This window comes from Nicotiana attenuata, unplaced genomic scaffold (assembly GCF_001879085.1).
Source record: "Nicotiana attenuata strain UT unplaced genomic scaffold, NIATTr2, whole genome shotgun sequence".
Classification (NCBI taxonomy): Eukaryota; Viridiplantae; Streptophyta; class Magnoliopsida; order Solanales; family Solanaceae; genus Nicotiana; species Nicotiana attenuata.
The window spans coordinates 98,913-108,779 of record NW_017673660.1 but is presented as its reverse complement, the minus strand read 5'-3'; positions in this window follow the sequence as shown (position 1 = coordinate 108,779).

Here is a 9,867-nt window from a genome sequence, read left to right as displayed (position 1 = left end):
GCACTTCCTAATATGAACCATTGATCCTAGGAGACGCACTTCCTAGTCCAAACCTTTAAACCTCATTTGTAGGAGACGCAATTCCTAGTTTGAGCCATTCCAATAGGAGACACACTTCCTAGTCTGAACCATCAATCCTAGGAGACGCACTTCCTAGTACAAGTCCCTAACCCTCACTCATAGGAGACGCACTTCCTAATCTGAACCTTTATTCCTAGAAGACGCACTTCCTAGTCCAAGTCCTTCAACCCCACTCGTAGGAGATGCACTTCCTAATCTATACCAATCCTAGGAGATGCAATACCTAGTCGAAACCCTTAAACCTCACTCGTAGGAGACACACTTCCTAGTTTGAGTCATTCCATTAGGAGACGCACTTCCTAATCCGAACCATCAATCCTAGGAGACGCACTTCCTAGTCCAAGTCCGTAGGAGACGCACTTCCTAGTCCATGTCTTTTGACCTCATTTGTAGGAGACACAATTCCTACTTTGAGCCATTCCAATAGGAGACGCACTTCCTAATATGAACCATTAATCCTAGGAGACGCACTTCCTAGTCCATGTCTTTTGACCTCATTCGTAGGAGACACAATTCCTAGTTTGAACCATTCCAATAGGAGACGCACTTCCTAATACGAACCATTAATCTTAGGTGACGCACTTCCTAGTCCAAACCTTTGAACCTCATTCGTAGGAGACGCAATTCCTAGTTTGAGCCATTCCAATAGGAGATGCACTTCCTAATATGAACCATTAATCCTAGGAGATGACTTCCTAGTCCAAACCTTTCAAATACGGAGAATTCACGGATACACCAGCTGCTTGCCAAATATTACGCACGATTCCATGAGGATATGATATAGAAAATGACGAGGCGTACGACCCGATCCAACATAAAAGTAAACTGTGTACTGCCGAGGGTCGACCGACACGAACCATAGATGCATCTATATACGGCCGAGGCGAACGACCCGCTCCCATGAGAGTGTGGTACATAAATCCTGCCGAGGCGAACGACTCGATCCCGTAAGAATAGTGGAGATTTACCCTGCTCGCGAAATATAATGGCGACGCGGTTACATATAGATTTCTTAAGTTATTAACATATTCCTCAATTCTTTTCAAAATTACGAAGTTCCAATGAAAACTTTTAAATCTTAAATTCCTCAAATTCCAACTCTTTCAAGACGATTATTACTCAACCTCAATCTTGCTTCTTCTTAAGGCAAATCATAAACATAAATCAACAACGACATTAACAAGGCATGATGTAAGCCTAAAACTACCCGGACATAGGCATAACTAGTAGCTATGTACGAACACTCGTCACCTCGTGCGTACGTAGCCCCCACAAATAGAAGCACATTTTAATTTAGTTCACCTATGGGGTTAATTACCTCTTACAAGGTTAGAGAGAAGACTTACCTCGCTCCGAAGTTCCATAACTGACTCCTAAGTCATTCAAGCAACACAAATCGATGCCCAACGCTCCAAAACTAGTCAATAAATATGCAAACCCATAAAAATATACTCTAATACTCACAACAATTCAATTTAAACAAATTCCCAACTCCGCTCGAAAAGTCGGTAAAAATCACCCTCGGGCCCACGTGCCCGGATTCCGAGAATTTTCAAAGTTAAACTTTACCCATAACGTCACGAACACAAATATATAATTTATTCCCAATTTCATGCCCAAATTCGTGGTAAAAATCCAAAAATACCAATTTCTAGGTTTTTCTTCAAAACCCCAAATTTCTACTAATTTCTCATGATTTTCCATGTAAAAATCTAGATATAATCCAAGTATTTAACTTGTAATAGGTGGGAATCACTTACCTTGACATAGATGATGAGAATGGAGCTCTAAAATCGCTCCTAGGTTGGCTCCCATGGAGGAAATGAGACGAAAATGGCCAAACTCCTGTTTTGCAACTTATATTCTGCACATGCCTCCCCTCAACGCGATCGCGGAAAAGACATCGCGATCGCGAAGGGCAAATAGACCTCGCCCAAAATTCCTTCTCCGCGTTCGCGTCCCACTGAACGCGTTCGCGTAGGCCAAACGACCTCCTGTCCCGTTCCCTCATCCCCTCTTCGTGTTCGCGGTTGGGCCTCCGCGTTCGCAAAGCATTGCCAGGCCCACCTACGCATTCGCAGGCCCCTCACCACGTTCGGGTAGGGGAAAAATCACCAGCCCAGAAATCCTTCTACGCGATCGCGTCCCTTTTCCCGCGTTCGCGTAGGACAACACCAGCACTAGCAAACCAGTAGCAACTTTTCATCCGAATTCGATCCGAAACTACCCCGAAACACATCCGAGGCCCTCGGGACCCCGTCCAATCATACTAACCAGTCGCATAACCTAATATGGACCTACTCGAGGCCTCAAATCCCATCAAACAACATCGAAATCATGAGTCGCGCCCCAATTCAAGCTTTATGAACTTTAGAACTTCAAACTTCTACATTCGATGCCGAAACCTATCAAATCACGTCCGATTGACCTCAAATTTTGCACAGAAGTCACATTCGACATTATGGACCAACTCCAACTTCCCGAATCGAATTTCGACCCCGATATCAAAAAGTCCACTTCCGGGCGAACTTCTCAAAAACCTTCAAATTTCTAACTTTAGCCAAATGACTCCAAAATGACCTACAGACCTCTGAATCCACTTCTGAACGCCCTTCCAATCTCAAAATCACCATACAAAGCTATTCCAAGACTCAGAATCCCAAACGGACATCGATAATATTGAAATGCACTTCCACCCAAATTTATGAGATTCTTCCAACAATGTTAACTTCCACGATAGGTGTCGAAATACTCCCGGGTCATCCAAAACCCGATCCGAACATACCCCAATTCCGAAATCATCATACAAACCTGATGGAACCTTCAGATCCCGATTTCGAGGTTGTTTACTCAAAAATCCATCCTTAGTCAATTCTTCCAACTCTAAGCTTCCGAAATGAGAATTTTCTTTCCAAATAACCTCCGAACTTCACGAATTCCTATTCTGACAACGCGTATAAGTCATAATACCTGAAGTGAAGCTACCCATGGCCTCAAACCGCCGAACAATGCGCTAGAGCTCGAAACGACCGGTCGGATCGTTACAGTGTACAGATCTTGATTACAAGTAAATTTCTGAAAATAACTTTTCCCATGTTAGGAACGCTCATGCACAATTAAATTGTGGTCAGTGCAATGAGATCGATGTAGCCTTATAGAAGTTTTATACTAAAACTAAAATGTGAAACGGGAAAGCAATAGGGATGTGTGTACACTTCTTGATTACAAGTAAATTTTTGAAAATTATTAAGTCTGGCCATGTTAGGAACGCTCATACAAAATTAAATTATGGTCAGTGCAGTGAGATTGATGTATCTTTAAAGAAGTTACATACGAAAACAAAAATATGAAACCTGGAAGCAATAGTGATAATTGGAGTGTGTACACATCTTGATTACAAGTAAATTTCTGAAAATAACTTTAGCCATGTTAGGAACACTCATGCATAATTAAATTGTGGTTAGTGCAGTGAGATCGATGTATCTTTAAAGAAGTTACATACGAAAACAAAAATATGAAACCTGGAAGCAATAGTGATAATTGGAGTGTGTACACATCTTGATTACAAGTAAATTTCTGAAAATAACTTTAGCCATGTTAGGAACACTCATGCATAATTAAATTGTGGTTAGTGCAGTGAGAACGATGTAGCCTTAAAAACATTATATATATATACTAAAACAAAAATGTGAAACGTGGAAGCAATGCTGATCAGGATAACATATTAATAGACCGAAAGGGCAATAATAACTGAGAAAACTTGACCCCAAGTAATAATCTATTATAAATCGCAGAATATGTGTGATGAGTTGATTCATCATTCAACAAAAAAAATATTACTTCATACTTGGTGGCGACAAACTTAATTATGGAGCTCATTAAAATACTCTTGCTTGGTTGCGGGAGGAGCTATGCCATCAAGAAGTAGTGTTTACACCAAGAACATTATAATCGGTGCTCTGCATTAGCTGATTGGTAATAACATGGATGTTTACACCCGGGAAAGGTGCCCATGGGGAAAACGTTTTTCTCAAAATAATCACAATTTTTGTAATATTATTGTTTTTCTTTCTTATGGATTTAGGAAGTTTTAATGCTAGAAACCATTGTGATTGATTTTGTTGTTATTTCCTTCTCAAAGTGCAATTAGGCCTCATGATTGTGAATTTGCATCATTGCACATTTTTTCCCAGCAAGTACGTAAATCATATTCCATGTATTATGTAATCAATGTTTGCATATTATCCTGTCTAGAAAGAGCTGTTAATTGACAATGCATGTATAATCCTCTCTAATGTTAACAAATGTAAGTTTTTATTACAAACTAAGGGACGGAGAGATGAACACTGTAATGTAATTTAGTGCGGTTATCGTAAAGGAATAAAACAAAATAAGGTTTTAGTCCATGTGATGTTGTTGATGAGTTGGAACATAACACTATAAGATACAAAAGCTTCAAATGAAAATGGAAACACTAGTTTTTGAATTCATGATTTGTGCTTTCTCGCTTTTGCTCTAAGCTCACATCATTGAGGATTCTGGTTTGACACGTTTAGGCGTTACAAAGTGATTACTAGAACAAGTAATCATATTATTACGGTCTGTTGCGTGCAAGATGCTAAAGTTTTGCACACCTATCAGAAGAAAAAAAAGATGCACAAGTATTGCATAAGTTTTCGCCAGACATTCTGAATAAGTTCAGATGATGTTACTGTGTTAGTGGTTATATTTCTATTCCTCTCCGAATAATTTTGAATGCAGTTGTATCATACGTAAGGAACCAAACATTGATATGCTTGTTGTTCATGTTTAAAATCTTTCAGGATCTAGGGGTACTTGGTGTGTTATAGATCAGTTCATCAGTTGTTCTCTTGCTCGTGGATACAAGTGTTTCAATGTTGGTCATATTAGTACATCGGAGAATTAGTACTTTCTGCACCTCGTAGAAAGAATCCCATTCACATCTCTGACTACAATTGTTTGGAGAATTGGTAGTTTCTACACCGAGTGAAAATAAATTCATTCACATTTCACACCATGCTTTGAGGTATTACAATATAGCGAGGACACTTCTTTAAAGAACAGAATACACAAGTACAATATCTCGTAGTAGTGTAACGACTGGGCTGGTCGTTTTAAGAATTAACGTCCCGATCGCCTATTAACTGCTTTCCCCGTATTTGTTTCTACTATTTTGAGTTGCCGGGAGGATTTGTTTTGAGTTTCGGAGTGTTTTGGGACACTTAGTCCCTAAATGAGAGCTTAAGCTTTAGAATTTGGACTGTAGTCGGAACAGTGTGAAGACGACCTCGGAATGAAGTTCCGTCGATTCCGTTAGCTCTGAAGGGTGATTTCGGGCTCAGGGGCGTGTTCGGATTGTGTTTTGGAGGTCCGTAGCTTATTTAGGCTTGAAATGCTGAAAGTTGAATTTTTGAAGTTTTCGGATCGATAGTGAGATTTTGATATCGGGGTCGGAATCCGATTTCGAAAGTTGGAATAGCTCCGTAGTGTTGAATGTGACTTGTGTGCAAAATTTGGGGTCGATCGGGCATAGTTTGGTTGGTTTCGGCATGGGTTGTAGAATTCTTGAGATTTAAAGTTCATTATGCTTGGATTGGAGGGTGATTCGTGGTTTAAGCGTTGTTTGATGTGATTCGAGGATTGGATTAAGTTCGTATGATGTTTTAGGATTGGTTGGTATGTTTGGTTCGGATGCTTAACGGAAGTGAATTTGGACTTAGGCAAAAATCTGAAATTGCTGCTTCTGGTATTTTTGCACCTGCGGTAAGGAGCCCGCAGGTGAGGCCCGCAGAAGCGAGGCAAGAGGTCGCAGGTGCGGTCTGGAGCTCAAGGGCCAGTGACCGCAGATGCGGCTCAAGGACCGCAGAAGCGGACCGCATCTGCGGAGAAGGGAGCGCAGGTGCGGTGAGCGCGGAGTTAATGAAATTTCGCAGATGCGGAGCCCAAAGGCGCAGGTACGGGACCGTAGGTGCGGCCCCATGAATCGCAGATACGGTAATCGCTGGGCAGATATAGAAATTTTGAGGGTTTGAAGTTCATAACATCAAATTTGATTTTAGCTTGGGAGAAGGCGATTTTGAGAGGATTTTGAAGAGGAAATCAGTGGGTAACGATTCCTAGCCCTATTTTGCTTATATTTCATCAATCTATGGTTGTTTTACACATTTAATCTAAGAATTTGAGTGGAAGAATGGGGATTTGGGGAAAAAGTACCCCAATTGAAAATCCGAGTTTTGAGTGAGATTTTGGCATCGGATTTTGGTGATTTTTGTTCAAGTGTGCTCATGAGTGAATGGGTGTTCATAATCCGTAACTTTTACCCGATTCCGAGACGTGGTCCCGGGGAGGATTTGTGGGCGTTTTTCTATTTTCTTATCTTAGCTTCGATTCCTTTAGCTAAATTCATTGTCTGTAGTTATATTACATTATGAAATTTATTTGATTAGATTTGGGCCACTCTTAGTTGGATACTCGTGGCAAGAGCGTGGTTTCGGGTTAATTTTTGAGTTGGTTCGAGGTAAGTGGCTTGCCTAACCTTGTGTGGGGGAACACCCCTTAGGATTTTGGTACTGTTGTTATATGAGTGCCATGTACGTGAGGTGACGAGTGAGTACATGTGCTAATTGTTGAAAACCCCCATTTTCATTAAGTAAATATCTGTGTTTCCTTTTTGTTGAACATTACTTATAATTAAAGCCTACTGTTTAGCTTAGGAAAGCATGCTTGTGTGACTTAACTGTACTATATGCTTAAACTAGTTACTTGAATTCTGTGCAGCATGTTTAGAATAGAAATCTCAGCTTTTCTTCGTATGAACTTGAATAGAACTTTAGATTATTTCTTGAGACTATTATGTGTTTACTTTGGGACTACGAATTGGTATTCCGGTAGATCCCCCTGCATGTTTACTTTGGGACTACGGATCGGTATCTGGTAGATCCCCCTGCACATTTATATTTGGGACTACGGGACGACACCTGGTAGATTTCCCTGTACTGGATATTTACTTTGGGACTACAGATGGATATTCCGGTAGATCCCCCTTCACATTTATATTTGGGACTACGGGGCGACACCCGGTAGATTCCCCTGTACTGGATATTTACTTTAGGACTATGGATCGGTATTTCGGTAGATCCCCCTGCACATTTACGTTTGGGACTACGGAACGATATCCTGGTAGATCCCCCTGTTGCTATCTCTGTGTTCTGAGTTATATTCTTTCTTTGTTTTTATTCTTTATCGACTGTTAGTACTTTAATCATACTGCTTCATTTCATACTGCTTACCTTGTTACATATATATAACTAGTAGGGCCCTGACCTTCCTCGTCACTACTCGACCGAGGTTAGGCTTGGCTCTTACTGGGTACCGCTGTGGTGTACTCATGCTCTTTCATGCACATGTTTTTCGTGTCAGATCCAGGTTCTACTGCTCAGCCGTTCTATCAGTGAGGCAGTCGATATCAGAGACTTCGAGGTATATCTGCCGCGTCCGCAGATCCAGGAGTCCCTCTCTATTCTTCCTTTAGCTTTAGACTTACTATATTTACTTTTGATTAGACATTCTAGAGTTAGAACATTACGTAGTTTTCCATAGCTTGTGATTTCATGAGATTCCGGGTTTTGGGAGTCTTTTGTGTTAAGTTTGAGAGAGTGAAATAGTATATGCCGAGCGGCATTTTTAAACTTCTCTATTATATTACTCGTATTTTGCTAGTTTCGTATTTTGTTTTCCTTTTTCCGCAAATTGTTAGGCTTACCTAGTCGTAGGAACTAGGTGCCGTCACGACAGTTCACAGAGGGAGAACTTGGGTCGTGATAAGTTGGTATCAGAGCTCTAGGTTCATAGGAGTCATGAATCACAAGCGGGTTTACTAGAGTCTCGCGGATCGGTACGGAGACGTCTGTACTTATCTACGAGAGACTATGTAACTGTTAGGAAAAACATTTCACTTCAATTCATTCCTTGTCGTGCGAAATTATTGACTTCGAAATTCTAAACTTCTGTCTTCTATTCTCTCAATATGGCGAGGACAGGTACTACCGGAGATGACCAGGCACCCGCGCCCCCTGCTAGAGCCGCCAGAGGCCGAGGCCGAGGTAGAGGCCGAGGACGTGCACGTGGTGTAGCCAGAGCAACTGCGCGAGCTGCCACCGAGGAGCCACCAGCAGCTTCATCCGGAGCCCAAGCATCCGATACGCCTACTGCTACTACTGCTCCAGCTCTTCAGGAGACCCTTGCACAGTTCATGAGCATGTACACTACTCTAGCTCAGGCAGGGTTGATTCCCCTTACTGCAGTCACATCCCAGGCCGGGGGAGGAGCACAGACTCCCGCCGCCCTCACTCCTGAGCAGCGAGTACATGTTGATTAGGTCCTAGAGATTATACCGGTACAACCTGTAGCCCCAATTCAGCCCGAGGAGAGGGAAGTGGCTTCTGAGGAGAAGCAGAGAAGGCTTGAGAGGTTCAAGAAGTACCGGCCTCCTATATTCAGTGGTCTAGCATCAGATGATGCTCTGGGATTTCTGGAGGAGTGCTACCGTATCCTCCGTACCATGGGTATATCAGGATCGAGTGGGGTTTCCTTCACTGCCTTCCAGCTTCGAGGAGCAACCTATCAGTGGTGGCGTACTTATAAGTTGGACAGTTCAGCTGAGGCGGCTTCCCTGACATGGACTTAGTTTTCAAATATGTTCTTGAGAGAATATGTCCCTCAGAGCCTCAGGGATGCTTGGCGCGCAGATTTTGAGCATCTACGCCAGGGTACTATGACTGTCTCGAAGTATGCTATCCGTTTCACTGACTTGGCTAGGCATGCACCAGCCTTGGTTTCTACAGTTCGTGAGAGAGTTTGCCGGTTTATTGAGGGGCTCATTCCCAGCATCAGGTCTAGCATGGCTCGGGAGTTGGAGATGGATATTTCTTATCAACAGGTGGTGAGCATTACTAGGGGAGTAGAGGGTATGCATGCTCGGGATAGAGAGGAGAGGGAGGCCAAGAGGTATCGAGAGTCGGGCCATTATTCTGGTGCTCGTGCCCCAGCCGCAGTTCGTCATGGTAGGGGTTATGTGAGTCGCCCCGTTCATTCAGCTCTTCCAGCAGCCAGTGGTGTTCCAGCTCCTCCTAGACCTCAGGAGCCTTATTATGCACCCCTAGTATCTAGTGCTCCTCCTGCACGGGGTGCTTTCAGTGGTCAGTCCAGCCGACCTGGCCCGAGCCAGTCACAACCGCCACACCCTCCCAGAACTTGTTTTGAGTGTGGCAACACACGCCATATGGTGAGGGATTGCCCCAGACTTAGGAGGGGTGCACCTCCATATACTTCTTAGCTACAGCGTGCTCCGCAGAGTTCCTAGGCTATGATTACAGCACCAGTTGCTACCCCACCTCCTCAGCCAGCTAGAGGTGGAGGTCGGGGAGGTAGAGGTTGCCCTAGAGGGGGAGGCCAGGCCAGATACTATGCCCTTCCTGCCCGTATTGAGGCTGTCCCCTCCGATTCTATCATCACAGGTATTGTCCTGGTTTGTCATAGAGATGCATCGGTTTTATTCGATCTAGGTTCCGCTTATTCTTATGTGTCCTCTTATTTTGCTCCGCATTTGGGTGTATCTCGGGATTCTTTGAGTTCCCCTGTTTATGTTTCTACTCCTGTGGGAGATTCTCTTGTTGTGGATCGCGTTTATGGGTCGTGTTTGATTTCTCTAAGTGGTTTTGAGACCAGAGCCGATTTATTATTGCTCAGCGTGGTAGATTTTGATGT